This window comes from Sapajus apella, unplaced genomic scaffold, assembly GCF_009761245.1.
Source record: "Sapajus apella isolate SASKATOON/1434 unplaced genomic scaffold, GSC_monkey_1.0 scaffold109, whole genome shotgun sequence".
Lineage (NCBI taxonomy): Eukaryota > Metazoa > Chordata > Mammalia > Primates > Cebidae > Sapajus > Sapajus apella.
The window spans coordinates 2,395,955-2,417,821 of NW_022437049.1; the positions used below are offsets into that span (position 1 = coordinate 2,395,955).

General features: G+C 41.6%; 1 protein-coding gene across 6 annotated transcripts in view; it reads right to left on the reverse strand.

Annotated features, from left to right (window-relative positions):
* DYM (dymeclin) overlaps positions 1–18,268 on the reverse strand; it is a 439,642-nt gene extending 421,374 nt beyond the window's left edge. For 4 of the 6 annotated variants that reach the window (XM_032259516.1, XM_032259513.1, XM_032259509.1 and 1 more), the window contains exon 1: positions 17,861–18,268. The gene's annotated coding sequence lies outside the window, so the exon portion shown is untranslated. Of the gene's footprint in view, positions 1–17,600; positions 17,749–17,860 lie in introns of those variants that run through there. The other 2 variants (XM_032259515.1, XM_032259510.1) reach the window with 2 other exon arrangements.
* Between the last annotated feature and the right edge of the window lie 3,599 nt (positions 18,269–21,867).

A 21,867-nucleotide genomic window follows, 5' to 3' on the forward strand; every position in this document is an offset into this window, starting at 1 on the left:
AAACAATAATACATTATTTTTACCCATCAAACTAGTAAACGTTAAAAAAATACTTAGTAACAGGCCAAGAACTGTGGCTCATGCCTGTAATTCCAGCACTTTGGGATGGAAATCCAAAGGATTTCCATACTTGCACTAAGGCACAAAGATCCCAAGAAGCTAAGAGTTCAACATCAGCCTGGATAGCAAAGTGAAACTGTGTCTCTACAAAAAATTTAAAAATTAGCCAGGCAAGGTGGCTAATAAGCCTATAGTCCTAGCTACTCAGAAGACTGGGGCAGGAGGATCACCTGAAGCCCAGGATTTTGAGGTTGCAGTGAGCTATTACACAATCATGTCACTATACTTCAGCCTGGGCAACAGAGGGAGACTCTATCTCCAATAAATAATAAATAAATAAATAAATAAATAAATAAAACACTCAATATTTTATATTTAATTTGTAAAATATTTGATAAATACATAAATCTCCTCTTTATGTGTACTATTTCTTGATTTAACGTGCCTTAAATGGAAAGTAAATGAGGAACTGAAAATCCATGATAACAAAATTCTGTTCTAACACCCTCAAAATGTATAAAGGATGCCCTAATGCACTTCGTCCCTTCTTAGGCTGAGAGTCCACAAATTCTGCACTATATTCCAGAATCGTTTTCCTCCTAAAAACATACACTCACACACACACCACACAGATGTGCCTCACTTATACCTAAGAGACTTTAAGGAGAAAACTTAAACAGGAGATCAGAGAAATAACGGGCTATAATCACCAGCCAAATGACATACTAAATGCCACAGGTGACATGAGCCCACAAGTAATAGAACATTCTCTTGAACGCAACTATGTTCCAAGTGCTATATTAAGTAGAGTTGGGTATTCCCCACCTAATGAAATGAAAGCAATGGAAAGATATAAACCCACAAAGACCAGATCAAGGGGAGTGTGGAAGATGGGAAGGTGACAGAGGAGTGTACCTGAACCAGCAGACCTGCAGAAACCCCAGTTGGAGTTCCTGCCAAGGGGGACACTAACAAGAAGAAAGGCAATTAACTCCATGGAGCAGTGGGAAGGCTACAGAGCAAGAGACAGGGCACCGAGGAAGACGGGGCAAGGTGCAGGGCCAAAATCTGGGGGTCTGTCTCCCCAGGAAGAGAATACTATACGTGTTCTTCAGAGAAATATGACTATAGAGACCAATGCCAATGTCGGGGAGGGTAATAAGGTGGAAAATGAAGAAATCAGGAGAATGAAGATAAAGTCAACTTGCTACCGTTCCATAGTGAGTTTCCCTGCCTTGAAGACAGGAGACAGAAGGATTCCTCTCAAAAGAAACTGAATAGGAACCTAGAGAAAAGATACAGGCATTTTGAAATTGCCAGGCCAATTTAAAAAATAGATTGTCACCTTACAGCAATGCCCACCACTCAATGAAATCTACTTACACAAAGAGCTTCCAATCAGTTTTGAGGTAGTCTCAATCTTAAATAAGAATGGGCAGTCAAAAATGATTAGACTTGTGAGGAAAGCCTCCAACGTGAAATACAGAAACCAAAACAGCCTGGGCATGGTGACTCACTCCTAGAACCTCAGCACCTTGGGAGGCCAAGGCAAGAAGGTCACTTGGGCCCAGGACTTAGAGATCAACCTGGGCAACACAGCAAGACCCTGTCTCTACAAACAATAAACAAATTAGCCAGACTTAGTGGTGCACGCTTATAGTTGCTGCTACTTGGAGGCTGAAGTGAGAGGATCACCTGAGCCTGAGAGGTTGAGGCTGCAGTGAGCTGTGATCATGCCACCGCACTCTAGCCTGGGCATCAGAACAAGATTCTGTCTCAAAAGAAAAAAAAAGCAAAACAAACTAAAGAAATGAATCAAAGAAAACAGATGAGTCTAAGAAAATAATAAAAGTTAAAATATCCTAAGATAATGAAAACAATAATAATACCAAACATTTATCTAGCATCTACCATGTCCCCAGACACCATCTTAAGTGTTTCACACATACTGATTTAACACTCACCACAAACTATGGGGTAGTAGTTTTTTTTCTCATTCCCTAAATCATAAATTGATGATTTGTGATTTAGGGAATGAGATTCAGCCCAAGGATTAAATCTCACCTGCTGTCTGAAGAATGATTTTTACTTTCTTTTTTTTTCAGTCAGGGTCTTGCTCTATCACTCAGGCTGGAGTGCACAGGTGTAATCTCAGCTCACTGGAACCTTTGTCTCCCAGGTTTACGCGATCCTCCCACCTCAGCCTCCGTAGCAGCTGGGACTACAGGTGTGTACCACCATGCCTGGCTAATGTTTGTATTTTCAGTAGAGACGAGGTTTCACCATGTTGGGCAGGCTGGTCTCAAACTCCTGATGTCAGGTGATCTGCCCGCCTCAGCCTCCCAAAATGCTGGGATTACAGGTGTGAGCCACTGCACCCAGCCTGATTTTTACATTTTTAAACGGTTGAAAAAAATTAAAAGGATATTTTGTGACGTGAAAATTATATGAAATGAATATTTCAGTGTCCATAAAGTCTTATTAGAACACAGCCATGCTCGTTCTAATAAGACTTTATGTAACCCTTTATACTGCTGCTCCGTGCAACACAACTCTCAATGACACGGTTATACTCAACAGCATTTCAAGTGCCATGAGTATTGCCATACTGTAAGTTTTTTACCAGGGAATATCACGTCAAAAGAACATAAGTACTCTGATGTCACACTTGTAATTCACAGTGAACTGTACATTTTTTTAATCTAGTTAGATGTCAAAGCACTTTATTATGTAAAAGCACCACAGCTGTGCCAGAAAAATACAACATAGGAAGCATTACTATACCAAGCACTCATCACAATATCTCGACATGCCCTGCCACACAGCATTCACTCCCAACTCGTAAGAGCCATGAGCAGGAAAATGAGCAAATGTAAAACAAAGTATATCTCCTCAGAGCAGAATGTCTTGCCAAAAATTAAAAATGGAAATGAGGCTGCAACTAAAGTAAATCTCCACATGGCTCATTTGATAAGCAAGCAAGGAAAGGATTTACCAATAGTGAGTTAATTCAATTATTTTTCATTGCAGCAGCCAAAGAATTGTGTCCAGAGAAAATAAACATCTTTAACATCTTACTCTTTCCATGAAAATGGTGGCTCAAAGCACAGTATGTATGAAACAATTACAGCTATAAATATTTCCAAAAAAGTTGAGAAAATATTAATTCAGTACAACCTGAAGTAGAATCTGCTAAGATGTGTAACAACTGATGGTGGTAAAAATATGTATGAAGCAGGAAAAGGCTTAGCTGGACAAATTTACAAGCATTGTGAAATGCAAGGTGTCTAAAACTTATGATTATTCATCGTATTCTCAATTGGCAGGTACTCTGCAGAAAACATGTGAATCTATCATGTGTTATTGAACCAGAAATATCAAAGGTAAATTCATTTGTTCTCATGACACTTTTGTCAGAAATAGAAGCTAAATATCCTGACTTGTCCTGACACATAACAATACAAAGGCTTAACAATAACAGAGTTTTATTGAAATTTTTCAAGCTCCAGGCTGAGACAAATTTTCCTGAATGAAAAGAATGCCCCTCAACCACTATTGTTGCTGCAGACTTGATATATCTGTTAATGAATTCAACCTAAACTTAGAAGGACAACAGGGTCTACATGCAAAACATATGCTGAGACATTTCAGGGACAACTAATATTGCCTGAGTCACAAGTCATGTCAAGATGTTTCATGCACTTCCTTTGCTGTCAAAAATTAAAATGAGAATATTTCCACTGCCACACAAATATGCAGCACACCTATTTTCCAAAATCAAACATTTCCAGCAATATTTTTTTCAGACCTCAATGCAAGTAAAAAAGAACATTCCACATTTCAAAAACCATGTTAACTGTGCAATGAGGAGCTTCTACTTAATCCTCAGTTGGAAGTGATTAGGCTGCAGTGTAATGATTTGCTAAATGTTAAATATCAAGGAAAGAGTCTAAAAGAATTCTATAAATGTCTTCCAAGGAATGAATATGCTCTATGAAAACCATATGTTCACAGACTATTAGCAGTATTTGGCAGTGCCTAAGAAGACATTTTCAAAGGTGAAATATATGAAATCTCATTACAAATCGGCATTAATAGGTGGAAATTTATAATCAGTTTTGATGATAGAGAACACTAACTTTAAACTCCAATTAAACCAAATGTTATGCCCTCTCCTCAAAAAAAAAAAAATCATTCTTCTCATTAGCAAATCTTTATTGCAAAAATTGTTCTAAATCATTTAGTACTGCATTTAGAATTTTATTAATAAAAATCTTGTAGAAATGTTTTCTCTCTTGTTATATATAAGTACTTACATAATTAAATGATTAAATAATTTAAAATATCCTTCATTTTCCCTCTTGGCTCATAAAGCCCGAAATATTTATGATCTGGTCCTTTACATAAAACATCTGCCAACTCCCAGCCTACATGAATAAAGCAAAGAAAGGTTAAGTAATTTGTCCAAGACTACAGAGCTAGAAAGTGGCATATCAGGTTTTATACCTAGGTAGGATAGGTAGAGAAACCATGCGTTTTTAATCACTGTATTGTATTACTTCAAGAAGCAAGAGTAGGATGTCATAAAAAAGGAAATAACAAAAAAGTACTAAAAAACTCAATAAAAAGGAGAAAAGATAAAGTCAAGAAACTTCCATAATAAAGAACAAGACAAATAAGTAAAAAACAGGAGGAGAAAAATTAGAAAATCTCAAGAATAATTTAGAAGATTTTAATATATTAAAAGTTCCAAAAAGAAAGCACAAACAAAATAGAGAGATGTTAACACTATCAAGTCAGGCACTGTGGGGATGCAATTTTACTTTACTGACAAAGCTAACAAAGACATGAAACCTCTGGAACAGGTATAAAAATAACTTATTACTCACTACGATAGCAGTAGCCAGAGTAACACCTTGCATCCGTTTCTTAGGCACTAAATCCCACAGGCCGTTCACAGTATTTGGTAAAAAATAATAATATATTCATGGAAAACTAAGCAAACTAAAGGGAGATAAGGAGAAACAAAGTACTCACCAGCAGTGAATAATATTTATGTAGTCATAAGAATATAAAAGTTAAACACTAAATTAACCAAGAATTCTTATATACCTATACTGGAAGGGCTAGAATAGGGGAAGAAAGTGGAAGAGCACCTCACCTACCATAACAGGAAGCCAATACGTATTACCTGAAATTGATAAATCACAAAATAGAAGTTTAGGCAGATTTATAAACACAGAGGTAAGTATCAAAAGAAAAAGCTTAAAAGAATTTTTAGGGTTAGGCGCAGTGGCTCAGGCTTGTAATCCCAGCACTTTGGGAGGTCCAGGCAGGAGGACTGTTTGAGGCTAGCAGTTCAGGAACAGCCCAGGCAACACAGCAAGATCCCATCTCTTCCAAAAAAATAGAAGAATAGAGAGAGTTCTTAAAAGTAACTGCATCTGAGAACAAAACTAAAAAGTGGGGATAGTTAAGGATGTTGTTGATTTTTACTATTATTTATCTTTTCTAACAATACGCAAGTTTTACATAGAAAAAATATCAAAATAAATAGGAGAAAATGTGCTTTATTATTTCAAAATTAATGATTCACATAAGCAATTCAATGTGCAAATACCAAAGAACAGTACAGGGTTGAAAAACCAAATAAGCAATATATAAGCTACATCACATTATGGTTACATTAAGCACAAGAAGCCTAACAATAGTCAATAAATATTTCCTGAGTGCCCACTATGTGGCCAGCAATATGCAAAGTGCCAGGATTAAAGTTGTGAAGAATGGAATTAGATACAGAGATACAGATAAATCAACAAGAAATTTTAAGATGGCAACTATTCAAGACTTGGAGAAAGCTTCCGAGAGGTCATACCATAAAAGATAAGACCTGCCAGGCACAGTGGCTCATGCCTATAATCCCAGCACTTTGGGAGGCCAAGGTGGGCGAATCACCTGAGGTAAGGAGCTCGAGACTAGCCTGGCCAACATGGTAAAACCCTGTCTCTATTAAAAATACAAAAATCAGCTGGACATGCTGAAGAACAAAATTGTATCTATAGTCCCAGCTACTCAGGAGACTAAGACAGGAGAATCACTTGAGCCTGGGAGGTGGCAGTTGCAGTGAGCCAAGATCACACCATTGCACTCTAGCCTAGCCAACAAAATGACACTCTGTTTCAAGAAAAAAAAAAATACAAAAATTAGCTGGGTGTGGCAGTGCATACCTATAATTTCAGCTACTCAGGAAGCTGAGGCAGGAGCATTGCTTGAACCCGGGAGGCGGAGGTTGCAGTGAGCCAAGATCACACCACTGCACTCCAGCCTGGCCAACAGAGTGAGACTCTGTCTAAAGAAAAAAAAAATACAAAAATTAGCTGGGCATGGTGGTGCATGCCTGTAATTCCAGCTACTCAGGAGGCTGAGGCAGGAGTGTTGATTGAACCCAGGAGATGGAGGCTCCAGTGAGCCAAGATCATACCACAGCACTCCAGCCTGGCAAAAAAGCTAGACTCTGTCTCAAAAAAAAAAAAAAAAAAAAGAGAGACAGACAAGCACAAAATCCTCACCTGCCAGGTGCTAGATATCTTGCTCATGCTATACGGCTTGTTCTGGCAGCTTAACTTTATGAAAGCCCCTAATAACTGCAGGTGAATAACCACCAAGATCAGCCTGGCCAACACGCTGAAACTTTATCTCTACTGAAAATACAAAAATTAGCCAGGTGTGGTGGCAGGCACCTATAATCCCAGCTACTTGGGAGGCTGAAACAGGAGAATCACTTGAACCAGGAAAGTGGAGGCTGCAGTGAGCCTAGACAGCGCTGCTGCACTCCAGACAAAGCGAGACTCCATCACAAAAAAAAAAAAAAAAGTTAAGACCTAAAGGACAAGAAGGGTTGGCCTGGGTGGATGTGGAAATTCAGAAACTTCCAAAGCAGACAATGGCACATATGAAGCCCTATGGTTAAGAAATAACAGGTAGGGCCTATTCAAAGACCAGAAAGACATTTAACATGGCTGGAACTTAAGGGAATCAAAGCAGAAGCATAAGAGGCCAGAAAGCGCCTTTTTCGGACGTCTTTCTTTCTCAAGGAGCTGCTCTCCTCTCTTCTTTCTTCTATTAAACTTTCCACTCCTTAACCCACCCACATGTCCGTGTCCTAATTCTTTCTCTGTACGCAACAACAAACCCCAAGGTGCACAACCTACACAGCATAGCCACTTCACTGGGGGCTTCGTCCGGGATACCAAGGTACAGCATTCATCAAAATGGTGAGTAGAGAAGCAAACTCCAACCCTTTCCTTTCATTCCAAGGCTCTCAGCCTCCATTTTAGACCTTTCACAGAAGACTTAGCCATTGCCTCGGGCTGGAAGAAGTCCTGGGGCAACTGAGGATTTCTGGCCAGGAATAACCCCTGGTGTTATCCAAAGGCTTCTGGATTGGCCCCAGCCTCTAACCGCCCTGATGGGGTGTCAGCAACAGGATCTCCAACTTTCCTATTGTAATTTTCTCCTTTCCTGTTCACGACTATCATATCTCTTACCTTCTCTGTGTATGAAATGTGCAGGAATTTTTACAGTTCGAGGATGTAATCTTGTTTGACAAGATCAGGGAATGCCATAGTAACCAGGCATATAGCTCAAGGGAAGGCGTCTTTGTGATTTTCTAAGAACAGAGCCCCTCACCCCCCTAAGAGTGAGCATCTCTCCCTCTCTTTCTGCCCTTGGTCTGGAGAGCACATGTCATTTTCCAGGTGTCTCTCTGCCCTTGATCTAGAGAGTATGTGGTGTTTCAAGGTCAACTGTGCCACCTAGTGGAATAGGCATCCTCTCCAGGAGGCACACCCTCGGTCCTCCACTAAAACACCCTAGTCTCCCAATTCTCTTTCCTTTTTGGGCCTCTTTACTAGAAACTGGGCTTTATGATGCTTCTGTAAATGGGAAAATTCTGCCTTCAACAATTAAAGGTAAAATATCCTCCAAAGCCAAATTTTAGTCTCAATACTGTCTTATCAGCAGGAAAATGGCCATTCGATTCCTATGTTTTTTTAAGGCATATATTCCACTTCCAATTAGAGTGATAATTAGCAAAGGAATTTTAAGTTTGGAAGTTAACTGGAACCATTCTCTAAGGGTAAACACTTAGGCACAGAGCTGGTAGTATGGTTGGAGGTGGCACTAAATAAGGGGGACTGGAAACCGAATAGCTGCCTCAGATGATTCCCCTGGAAGTTGCTTCTCTAATTTGAGGGAAACATTCCCTTTGTGTCTGCTCAATATGATTGCTAAAAGGGCTAGGTTGACTTTGCAATGCTTGCAAAAGTCTGGTAAAAAGGCCATGCCCTTGTGCAAAGTAAGGTGAGCTGCTTTTTCTTTAAAGTTTCAGGATCAAAGGAGTCCTTATGCTTCAGAAAGCACTCCAGGAGAGTGCAGGATGAAGATGGTACCCATTTAAAAAGACAAGTGAGAAAAAGATGTCCCTTCAGTTTCCTTCCTTTTGGTGTGATCCATGCTGAAGAGGAAGACAGTGGGGGCATCCCCCCTGCTTTTTTCCCCCTCCATGTTTCCCGGGTCCCTAGCACCTTGTTGAAAGTGCTGCCCACAGTTGCAGGTATGACCTCCAGCCATGGAACCAGAAGGATTAAGTCATTGGGGCTAGTCACACTCATCCAAGTGGCTCTATTCCTCTGCCTGTGATTTTCCTTCAACTTCCTAGACTTGTGTGACTTGCTTGGCTTCCTAAAAAATTGATCTCAAGGAAAACTACATAATAGTTGGGCAAGGGCCCTTTAATGGAGGGGGTGTGAACTCTGTATCCTGCCATTATGGCCTACAGGACCCCATAAGCCCGACTTCTGTCTGGGTCCCAGGCTCCACACCTGGTACATAATTAAAATGACTTACCAGGTTTTTCACCAAAAGTAAAAGTTGCTAAGAGTTAACAATGCAACATGTATTTGAGATCTCTACAGTTTTACATGCAAGGCTTATAAAAACAGTGAAATGTGTTTTTTAGTAAAAGATTATAAGAAAGCATGGAAATATAAATTTTACCCAGGGATAAGGGATTATCTCAAATTTAATAACACAGAAGTAGACATTTAAGCAAGTTATAGAAAGACTAAAAAAATTAATCTTGCAAAATGTGTAAATATTAACTAAATTGAAGAGGGTATTATATGGCATTTTCATAAATTAAGCTCTGAAAGAAGAGCACAGCAAGGTTGTCTTAAGACATTAATCTGCCCTTTAGCATAAAGCGTTGTAAAGAGTTTCACCCCGTGATCATTGGTTAAGATTAGATGGAATTTTCTATGAGATTTTATCAAAACGTTGTTCACAACTTTAATAAACTGATACAAGAGTAAAATTGGCTTTAAACAGGATTTACATGTAATAGTAAAGGCTAATGAAAGATTTTTGCCTTTTGAGTCATCATTTTGGCAAAATAATTAATGGCAGTTTGGAATTCTATTTCATAACATCAAGTGTTTTAAACCTCTAACATTTAACAGGAATCCCAAAATCAAGCTTCAAGTTTCAAAATTGTCTTTCCTGATGCCTGGCTTTCTGCATTGTTCAGGGGGCCTCTGAAACATCCAGAGAAGAGGTAAACAGGATTATCTGACATGTTTAGCCATATGAGAATTGCCAAAATGAGAAATTGTCCAATCTTCTTTAAGTTATAGTTTTTGGTGAATACTACTAATATATGTACCCAAAATTGTATGGGATTTCTAAAATTCTAATGTCTAAGTATGTGGTATCAATAACAATTAAGGTTAACTAAGCTTTCAGTCATATTTTTAACTGTAACTACCCTGGAAATTTTGTCATTTGCAGACAATTGTTGTCTTGCTTTGTTCCTTCTCAAATGATGGTTTATAATCAAGCTATATTAAGGACTTTTAACAGGTGTTCTCAAATGCAGGTTTTAACAGCTTTGAATATTGTAACATGGGAATAGGGAAAGAACGTACAGGACTCATGAAGAACTGAAATGTTCACAAAAACCAAGCAAAACAAGAGTTGACTAAATAGACTGCACTCAGAAAGCTAAATAAATCTTTTTTACTTTTGCTTGGAATACTGCTGATCCTTGGTTTGTTTTTCAGGGTCAAGGAAATGGGTTTTGAACTACTTACAGCCTTTAATAAGTGAGTAAGGTATACTCCTGTGAACAAACTTTGGAGCATGTTTGTTTCTCTCTGCCTGGTTCCTCTAATCTGTGAGAACTCTTAACTTATGGCAACATAGTTGTTCCCAACAGTGCAATAAGAATCCATTTTTCTTTTTCAACAGGACACAATTGGAAAAACTGGTAATTTTATCAAGGCTTTGACTGGAAGGGTATCCTTCCCTTTAAGGAATCAATCTCAACTTGCAGAGTCGATAAAAGCCCCATGGGAAGAACTGGCCTCACACCTGTCTACACAGTCCCTGCACAGGGTTCCTAAGCTGTGGTCAGTAAAGAACATCACTTTCTAACAGGTCCAAGACCTCCAAGTTTATCTTGGGACCTTAAGAGAAAAGGATCACCACACTCACAGGTATGTGAGGATACAAACCCATGGCTGGGCTCAGCTTTAAGAGGTCTTATCTGAGATTCCTTGTGGAATAGAGTTCCATCAAAGCCAATCCAAAAAACCTATGTAGAAATAATTACTCTTGGCAGGATGTGGTGGCTCACACCTGTAATCCCAGCACTTTGAGAGGAAGAGGCAGGTAGGTCATGAGGTTAAGAGTTTAAGATCAGCCTGGCCAAGATGGTGAAACCCCATCTCTACTAAAAATACAAAAAAATTAGCCAGGCAAGGTGGCAGGCACCTGGAATCCCAGCTCCTCGAGAGGCTGAGGCAGAAGAATTGCTTGGACCTGGGGGGCAGAGGTTGCAGTGAGCCGAGATCACGCCACTGCACTCTAGCCTGGGCAACAGAGTAAAAGAAATAATTATTCTTGCTGCATTTTATGCAAGTAACCAGGTCAAGTATAAGATTAAAGTTTATTCTACGAACAACACAGTCCTATCATAATTTGTTTTTACCAAAAATGAGGGCTAGAGAAAGAAATTATGTTCCAAAGCTTGTCATACATTTGTCATTAAATCCTAGTCACATTGTTTTTCAGCTTTGTGTCTGCATTTTAGACTAACCCTGCTTATTCCTGTGAATCAGGTGGTGATCTCTTAAAGCTTGGAAGAAACAAAAAGGGATGGGTAACGTAAAACTCTGGATACCCTGGCAAGTAAAATTTTAGATGGAAAGGATCTACTACACCACACTTGTGAGAATTGCTATATTTATTCTACCATTCACAGTAGGGTTAAACATGGTAGCACCTCCTAACTGAAATACTGGACAGAGACTTTTCATTGCTGTAATATTTTGCTTAATTATTATCCTTATAGCAGGGATAATTACCAACAAAAAGGAAGAATGAAAGTTTTACTATCACCGAGTTTACTAGAACTTCTTATTGGGTTTGGTAATATGTCACACCCTGGCTATGCAAAGAAGGTTATAAAGGAAAGAAATTTTTTGTGGAATTCATGAAGGGATTAATAACAGCAAGAAAGATCTAGCGAAGGTTAACACTAAAGTTACTCCAGCTACCCAAATCCAATGCCACTTATCCTAAAAGGAATGTTACTTTTATATTAACATTTTAGCAAAATCTGGTGGAGGCAAACCAGTGTTACAACCCATGAGAATGGCTGACAGAATCAAACTCCAAACAATGCTACAGGCAGAATCACACAAGGACATGCCTCTCTTCCAAGGACCCTTAGATCAACCGCAGGAGGAGGCCCAGCTGCTATTCCCCTTTTCAGCCAGAAGTAGTCAGAAAGAGTTGTCACTCAACATACCCTAACAGGAGTTAGGTTTGCCACTCCAGGGTGAGGAATGATGGTATAGGAGTTAACAAAGAAATAGGCAGATAGCAAGGGCATGGGAGTCCTCAGTAAGGCTTTTCTTTTTAATGAAAAGCAGCCCCAAATCATTTTCTAACAAAGAGCAGCCTGCAAGCTGGGAGCTTGCACTGGTGACTGCCAGCAGGAACTAAGAACTAGACATTTTCAAAATGGTGGCTCCATCTTCCCTTCTCTGTCAGCCACATGTACCGTAAAGGAGCAGACAGGATGGTACCAATCAACTGGAAAACCCATTTACATAAGATTAGGTTGAGGCAACCAGCCTTCCCCGCACACTCTGTAGATGCCATACCTGACTGAACCAATCTGTGAGCCCTATGTAAATCAGACACCACCTCTCCACATAAAATCTGCTTTGGTCCGTGGCCGCCCCCCTTTTTTGGATGTCTCTCTCTTTCTCAAGGAGCTGCTCTCCTCTCTCCTTTCTTCTATTAAACTTTCCACTCCCTAACCCACAAAAATAAAAATAATAAGAGGCCGGAAAGTAATCTGATGCTTGATGCTTTACACAGAGACTCACACAAAAGACATGCCTTCTTACTCTGCACACAGTAACCGTACAATTGCATACATTCTCCCTAAGACTTCCAGATTGATGACCTCTACCCCTATACACTGACAATCCCAAAATATCTATGTCTAGTCAGAACTGTCTTTTGAGTGCCAGACCCATTTATCTAATTGCCTAACATCTGTCACCATCTGGTGTCCCAAGGGCACCTCAAACTCCACATGCTCAGTACGGAATACATATATATATATATATATCCTTCCTCTTGTCCATCTCCAATTCTCATCTTTTTATACCACTCATTCAGATATCCAAGCCAAGAAACCTAAAGGAAGAGAATGAAAAACAACTAATAGTTACAGTATAATATTGCTAGATACGTAGAGGTATTTTCATTTAATTCTCTAACAAATATATAAAGCATATATTAGTCCCATATAACAGATGAGAAAACCGAAGGTCAAAAAGGTTGAGTAACATGCCAAAGCAAATAAATGACAGAACTAGGATTGAAACCTAGAGATTTTAAAAGTATGTAGGTTAGTCTGGGTCCAGACAGAGAAACTAATTATAAAGAATAGCAGAGGCTGGGCGCAGTGGCTCCCATCTGTAATCCCAGCACTTTGGGAAGCCGAGGCAGGTGGATCACCTGAGGTCAGGAGATTAAGGCCAGCCTGAGCAAACTAAAAAAAAATACAAAAACTAGCCAGGCATGGTGGTACATGCCTGTCATCCTAGCTACTCAGGAGGCTGAGGCAAGAGAATCACTTGAACCTGGGAGGCAGAGGTTGCAGTGAGCCGAGATCACACCATTGCACTCCAGCCTGGGCAACAGAGCCAGACTCTGTCTCAAAACAAAAAAAGAAGAAGAAGAAGAAAAATAGTGAAAAATACTAATTGCCTACCCAATCTCCAGTTCTCCCTTCCTTTTAGTCAGAGAACTCCAATTTTCTGGTGAGGCATATTCCTGTTCAACTAAGATACATTTAAGGCTCTAAAAGTGGACAGTCACTTCTTTATCCCTTCCTCTATGTTTGGAACATGGAAATTTTAGCTCTAACTCCAGCAACCATCTTCTACCCAGAAATCAAGGGCCATAATTTAGGGTTAACAGTGTAAGAAAATGCAAAGAGGCTGGGTTCCTGATGACAGCATAACTGCCAAACCAGCTTTAAATTGTCCACCTCTGGAATTCTTCTACAAAAGAAACAAACTAGTCATATGTTTAAGCTATTAATTCAGGTCTCTCTTATTCGTAGCCAAACCTAATCCTAACTGATACAGGCAGGGCTTTCAAAGTATTCTGGGTGGAGGGTTGCATGGCATATTCTGAAGGAAGAATTGTCAAGATTGAGTGACTGACTCAACCTAACAAAGAAATTTATCATCGTTCATATGACGGACAAAAGGTTTTAAATGCCCAAAAGACTGAACAATTTTTAAAAAGATAAGCTTTTTAAAAATAATTATTCCAATGTCCTTATTGGAAAGTTTCAGCCACTCTTGGTATCTGCATTCTTAAAGAATGTGATAAAAATCAGAGAAGATATCAAAAATCACTAATCAAACTTCCTTAAAGAAACGAAAAAAGCAAAAACTTTCAGCAAATAAGACCTATATGTAAAGTTGTTTCCAGCCCCACTAGTTCATTTTGTCTAGAAATAATTTGAGGATAACTTACAAACTGTTTACAAGCAAAGTTCAAAGCATTAAGCTCTGCTAAAAACCTTACTAGAAAAAAAAATGCTTAAAGGCAAGAGCAGATACTTCAGAAGTCCCATCACATTTCCTGATAAGTGATGCGCCACCACCAGAAAGCCAGAACCTTCACACCTAGAGACAATCAAGACTTTGACACCTAAGTAGGAAAGTGAAACCCCACCAGGAAACAGGATACCAAACTGGAGGACTTCCGGAAATCCTTTCCACCTCTAAAATTAGTCTTCTTTCTGTCCCGAGAAAGGAAAAGCAGCAATGGTCATCTTATCACTCTGCTCTGTTAGGCCCACAGCACTCTACCATGCCCAGCTGAGTCACTGAAGAACTTGAGAAGGAGCTGGTTTCAAGTCCAAATCTCACAGTAGTTCATTCTGCCTGAAAACGTTCTCTCACTTTCATTAGGAGTCCTCTCTTGTTGCTGAAATGGCGGTGTCTTTTTCTCCCATTGGTACAGCAAGTCCCTGCCGTCTCACCCTGGGCATGGGAACAATCATTGCCCCCCGGGTGTCCTGTGTCAAGTATCAGGTTAGCCCTCTGATTACAAGTACATAATACGTTTTAAGCAATGAATATGAAAAAGAGACCAAAACAAAATATAGAAAAACTTTACGTGGAGCTGTATTGCTTTTATACTTAATCACTTTTAAAGGCCTCATTTTACCAAAGCCTATACTACAAGTGTCACAGGTATTTCCCATATCTTTGTTTGCAGTCACTAAAAAGAAAAATGAACAGTCCTCTCTAGATCTAACCATTCCCATTATCTACAATCCTAAGTGAAAGATGGGCCTCTCGTTGCATGTTCAGCAGCAAAAGAAATCACCTACTTTCTTAAGGCTCAGCAAAATATTCCAAAACACATTGTGGTAGTCAGAATAATAGCCTCCAAAGATGTCCACATCCTAATCTATAGAAGCTGTGATTATTGGGAACAGGGACTTTGCAGGTGTATTAAATTAAGAACCTCAAGAAGGGGGATTATCCTGAATTCGCCAAGTGGGCCTGATCTAATTACACAGGTCCTTAAAAGCAGAGAACCTTTCCCACCTGTGGTCAGAGACGTAAAAATGGAAGTATGATCAGAGAGATGCAACACTCGTGGTTTTGAAGACAGAGGAAGTGTGCCACAAGCCAAGGAAAGTGGCGGTCTCTAGAAGCTGAAAGAGGCATAGATGATCCCCTAGACACCTCCAGAAAAGAACATGGCCTGTTGACAATCAGTGAGACCCATTTTGACCTCTAACCTACAGAGCTATAAAATAATAAAGGCATTGTTTTAAGCCACTAAATTTATGGCAACATGTTACAGCAATCATAGAATACTGATATATAACATTGAACAACTTCTAACAATATGTGAAATTAGAAAAGAAAAGCAAAACCAAATTGCCCAAATATTTGGAGCAATATAAGAGCCATTTGTACATGTTGTAACATATTTCACTTCTGTTTCTCTCCTGCCCTCACAAAATTCCATTCATTAAAAAGCCAGTCAAAGTGTGTTTGACACATCTTTCAACAAACTTTTTGTAGAAGAATGAGCCATATTAATTTAAAAAAATGGAACACTCAGGACAGCAGGCTCTAATGGAAAATCAGCAGATAATTACGCCATATTTTTCAGAGTCAAACATAAAAGTGCTTGCACTGTTTATCCTCCTTGTATCAAATGGATACCACCCATTTTTTAAAGTACACTAAGTCTTTCTAGACATTAATAATTTACTATTAATTTTTATGTGTGATAATGGTATTTTGGGTCTATTAAAAAGAGGGAGCAGGTCAGGCACAGTGGCTCACCCCTGTAATCCCAGCACTTTGGGAAGCTGAGGTGGGAAGAATGTCTGAGGTCAGGAATTCGTGACCAGCCTGGGCAACAGGATGAGGCCCCATCTCTACTAAAAATATAAAAAATTAGCTGGCCATGTAAAAAATTAGCACGCATCTGTAATCCCAGCTACTTGGGAGGCTGAGGCAGGAGAACTGCTTGAACCTGGGGGGCAGAGGTTTCAGTGAACCCTGATCGTGCCGCGGCACTCCAGTCTGAACGACAGAGTGAGACTCTGCCTCCCCCGCCAAAAGAAAAAAAAAAAAAAAGCAATTCAATTTTCTACAGATGTATATTGAAATACTTACAGATCAAAATGAACGACTATGATGTGCTTTAAAATAATTGTGAGTGGGGATAGGAATGGATAGGGATAAACATGAAACTAAATTGTCATGAGTTAATTGGTGAAGCTGGGTAATGGCTAAATGGGAGTACACTGTATTATTTCACTGTGTGAACTTTTCTATGGTTAAAAGGTGCAAAAACAAAAGCTCCTTGACCTATATGTCGTAACAACATAGACTTCTTAATAGTTGAATCCCCTTCCTATTAACATTGCTCCAACTCAATTCTCTGCCATTTAATCCATTTGCGACTGATAGTTTCATCAATTATTCCAACTCATTTTGCCTTATGTAGTCACTTTATGAGCTTAAGCCAGACACCTAACCTCTAAAAGCCGAGTTATTCATTTACAGAATGGGAATATTCATACTCATCCGGTCTACCTCTGAGTAGCTGAGAGGATTATCTAAAATAAAACTTCAAAGCAGGATAATCACTCAAGAAATCCATATATTCATAAATTTCATCCTCTGCAATAACCATTCACTCAGCCCTATAGATTCTCTTCCCTTCCACCTCGTTCTTCCCTTGACCCCTCAACACATCAGCCTAAGCACCTGAGTTAGAAGCTACATTCCTCTCTACCGCCTCCAACCTCCAGGTTTTCATCTTTCAACACATCACCCTCGCTCTACATACCCCTCTATCCAACTTCCCCTCCACTCTTTCAAGGATCTCACTCCATCTGTGCCCCCTCATCAGTCTATCCTGGGTACCCCCTTTGCTGGCCTGATTACAATTATCCCATCACATCTCTACCCCTGTTCAGTAGAGAACAGCTTTATCCAATCAGCGCTATCACCCAATACCCTCAAACCCCACTACTGCCCCTCAGTTCACAAACACCCACCCGTTCACTTTTCAGTCAAAACACAATTGCTCAGGCAAATCCAAGGAGACTGAAAGTAGATCGATAGTAGCAGTGTCGGGGAGAGAGGAAGGAGGAGTGGCTGATAATCTCTTTGGGGGGGCTATAAAAATGCTCTGGAATTAACGGTGGTGATGGCTGCTCAACCCCGTGAATATACTAAAAACCACCGAGTTGAACTTTTAAAGAGTTAGTTTCCTGATATGTGAATTATATCTCAATAAAATATGAATGTAAAAAAAAGAAAGAAAAAGCCAACAACTATTGCTCACCCTGCCCATCACACGCCCATTTGTCAGACCAACACCGCCCCATCTCCGGAAGCACTGACATGGCCTTCGGTATCCCCACAACTCCCAAAGCGGACTGGGACAGAGGTCCCTCCGCTCTCAGCACAGCCCCTACGGGGTGGCCCAGGCGCCCACGGGCAGGAAAGGGAAGGTCCTTTCGCCGCCGCCCCGCGGCGCTGCCCCTCGCCTTCGGGCGCTGGCCGGGGAGCGGAGGGTGGCCCCGGACCCGCTTTGACTGGAGGCCGGGGGCGGCCGGGCTTTCGGGCCGGGCCGCGCTGCGGGGGGCGGCGCCACAGCCCACCTGTCTCAGCCGGCTGGGGCGATCTGCTCCAGATCCACGGACCCGCGGACAGGCGGGTGGCAGAGGGGTCAGGAGAAGTCGCGGTCGCCGCCGCAGCCCCGGGTGGCGCACGCCGGCTCGGGCCTCCTTGTTTCCACGTCTCTGCGGGTACGGTTCCGGCCCCGACTCGGCCTGCAGCTTGGCTCCGGTTCGGCTCCAGCCGGGGCCGCGTCGTTGCGGAGGCCGGGAGACTGCCAGTCCAGAGGGAAGCGACCGAGAACGCTGCTAGGGACCGAACCGCCGGGCGCGCGCGCGCGCCAGCCAGGCAGTCACGTGGCATGCGGCGCGCGGGGGCCTCTGGGAAATGCAGTCCCTGTGGGTGTTACTCCTGCCTCCGCCCTCCTAGCGCCTTCTGGGCCTCCGCAAAGCCACGTGGCGAAATTGAGAAGCGCAAAAACCGCCCGGCGCGGTGGCTCATTTCCTGTAATCCCAGGACTTTGGGATGCCGAGATGGGCGGATCACGAGGTCAGTAGATCCAGACCATCCTGGCCAACAGGGTGAAACCCCGCCTCTACTAAAAATTCAAACCGGGCTCGGTGGCTCACGCCTCTAATCCCGGCCGAGGCGGGTAGCTCACCTGAGGTCAGGAGCTCGAGACCAGCCTGACCAACATGGCGAAACCCGGTCTCTACTAAAAATACAAAATTAGCCAGGCATGCTGGAGAGCGCCTGTAGTCCCAGCTATTCGGGAGCCTGAGGCAGGAGAATAACTTGAACCCGGGTGGAAGTGGCAGTTGCAGTGAGCCAAGATCACGCCACTGCACTCCAGCTTGACTCCGTCTCAAGGAAGCGGGTGGGGGGAGGAGGGAATTGGCTGGGCGTAGCGGCGCGTGCCTGTAATCCCAGCTACTCGGGAGGCTCAGGCAGGAGAATCACTTGAACGTGGGAGGCGGAGGTTACAGTGAGCCGAGATCGCGCACTGCACTCCAACCTGGCGACTGAGCTAGATTCCCTCTCAAAAAAAAAAAAAAAAGAGAGAAGCGTAAAAACCTTGCCTTCCAGGTGCTAGAGTCCTCGCTCACGCTGCACCCTTTATTCTGGCGGCGAACTCTTATTAAGGCCCCTGTTAACTGCAGCTGTAACCATCCCAAAGTCAAGCAATTTCGCGTGGGATTCTGGAGAATTGAGAAACAGGAAAATAATTTTTGATGGAGGCGGCTGGCAGGCCTAGCCCTGCCTGCAATAATGTCGGAAAGGACAGGTCCCACAGGAAAAGGTATCAATATGAGATAGTGCCAAAAATGTAGAATTTGAGGTCAAATGAGCTGCATTGACGCCTTTGAGCAACTACTTCACCTCTCCCAGCCAGTTTTCTCATCTAAAAACTGATGATGATTCTGCCCTTTCAGGAATGTTGACATTACCATAGTAATAATTAACAATTCACATTATGGATTGTTTTCTTTTTGCTGTGCACTGTTATCTTATTTCTCAAAATGACCCTTCGGAACAGAAAGCACTGTTATTCCCACTCTATAGTCAATATGTGCCAGTGTATTCTATAAAGTACTATACAAATGTTAGATATTCTTTTCCAGGATAGACTGCCAGTAAATTCACTGAGCTCGCAGAATTGTGACAGGAAAACATTAAAACCCAAAGTAGGCTGGGTGAGGTGGTTCATGCCCGTAATCCCATTACTTTGGGAGGTCGAGGTGGGAGGATCACTTGAGCCCAGGAGTTCGGACGGACCCACCTGAGCAACACAGCGGTACACTGTTTCTACAAAAATTAGCTGGGAGTGGTGATGCGCACCCTCAGTCCCAGCTACTCAGGAGGCTGAGGTGGGAAAATCGCTTGAGCCGAGGAGGTTGAAGCTGTAGTGATCCATGGTTTCGCCAGGGCACTCCAGACTGGGAGACAGAGCGAGACACTGTTCAAAAAAAGAAAAAGAAAGAAAGAAAACTGGCCGGGCGAGGTGGCTCACACCTGTAATCCCAGGACTTTGGGAGGCTGAGGTGGGCGGATCACCTGAGGTCAGGCGTTCGAGAGCAGCCTGACCAATATGAAGAAAGCCCATCTCTACTAAAAACACAAAATTAACTGGGCATGGTGGTGCATGCCTGTAATCCCAGCTACGCAGGACAATCACTTGAACCTGGAAGGCAGAGGTTGCGGTGAGCTGAGATCATGCCATTGCACTCCAGCCTCGGCAACAAGAGTGAAACTCCACCTCAAAAAATAAATAAATAAAACTACCTAACCATGGGCACTACTATGCAACTATTGTAAAGAATGCTATGGATGCATATTTATTTGAAAACATTTCAATGATACATTGAGTGGAAACATACATAATATCAAATTTTTATAAGTAAATTATATTAGGTTGGTGCAAAAAATTGTGGGTTTTGCCACTTTAATATATTTATAATATATAATTATGTACTATAATTGTAATTATATTTGTGTATTTTTATGTAATATATTTGTAAAGCTATGTATATGTGCTGGGGGGAAAAAGACAATGTTAACAGTATTGCAACTTTGGGTAACAAGATCGTGTGTGATTAAAATTAGTTTTTCCCTATGTTTTTTTAATTTTTCTGCAAGGAATATGAAGTGCATGTACAATTTTATTTTAAAATTATAGCAAAAAGAGAGACTCAGGGCTGGGCACGGTGGCTCATGTCTGTAATCCTAGCACTTTGGGAGGCCAAAGCAGCCAGATCACCTGAGAAGTTCAAGACCAGCCTGGCCAACATGATGAAACCCTGTCTCTACTAAAAATACAAAAAAATAAAAATTAGCTAGTTGTGGTGGTGCACACCTGCAGTCCCAGCTACTCAGGAGGCTGAGGCAGGAGAACCTGGAAGGCGAAGGTTCCAGTAAGCCATGATCACACCACTGCCCTCCAGCCCAGGCAACAGAGCAAGACTCTGTCTCAAAAAAAAAAAAAAAAAAAAAAAGTATCATGATAACTGTGACTGACTTGACAACTTCAGTGTCTAGTGGTTCAGGAACAGCAACAGGAAAGCTATGAAATCCTCCCACTAAATGCAATAGGTTATCCTGGATTGCATCCTGGAATTGAAAAAGGCAATAGTAGGGACTAATTAAAGCTAAATAAAGTTTAGAGTTTAGTTAACAGTATTGTAGCAATGCTTATTACCTAGTTTCGACAAATGTGCTATGGTTATACAAAATGTTAACATTAAAGAAAGCTGGGTAACGGATATATAGTAACTAACTCCCTACTCCTTGCAACTGTTCTTATTATTAAATATTACATTATTTCACATGGTTGACAGAATAAGTTTCACTTTCATTGCCCAGGCTGGACTGCAATGGCACAATCTCAGCTCACTGCAACCTCCACCTCCCGCATTCAAGTGATTCTCCTGCCTCAGTCTCCTGAGTATCTGGGATTACAGGCACAGGCCACCATGCCTGCCTAATTTTTGTATTTTTAGTAGAGATGCGGTTTCACCATGTTGGCCAGGATGGTCTTGAACTCCTGACTTCACGTGATTGGCCCACCTCAGCCTTCCAAAGTGCTGGGATTACAGGTGTGAGCCACTGCGCCTGGCCTGGACAGAATAATTTCATCTCCCCCAAAAGATGTCCACATCCTAATCCCCAGAACCTGTGAATGTGTTAGGTTATTTGGCAAATGGAAATTAAGGCTACAGATGGCAATTGAGATTGCCAATCAGCTGACCTTAAAATAGGGAGAGTATCCAGGATTATCAGAGTGCACCCAATATATTCACAAAAATGAAAAGTAGAAGAGGGAGGCAGAAGAGTCAGAGGGAGAGGTGGCTATGGAAGAAAACCAGAGCGAGCAATGTGAGAACCAGGCATTACTGGCTTTGAAGACAGCAAGAGCCTAGGAGTGCGGGCCAATGGCCTCTACCACTTGGGAAAGGTAGGGAAACAGGTTGTCCTCCCGAATCTCCAAGAGGGAACGAAGCCTTGCCTATGCCATGATTTTAGCCCAATTAGACTGTATCTGACTTGGGACCTA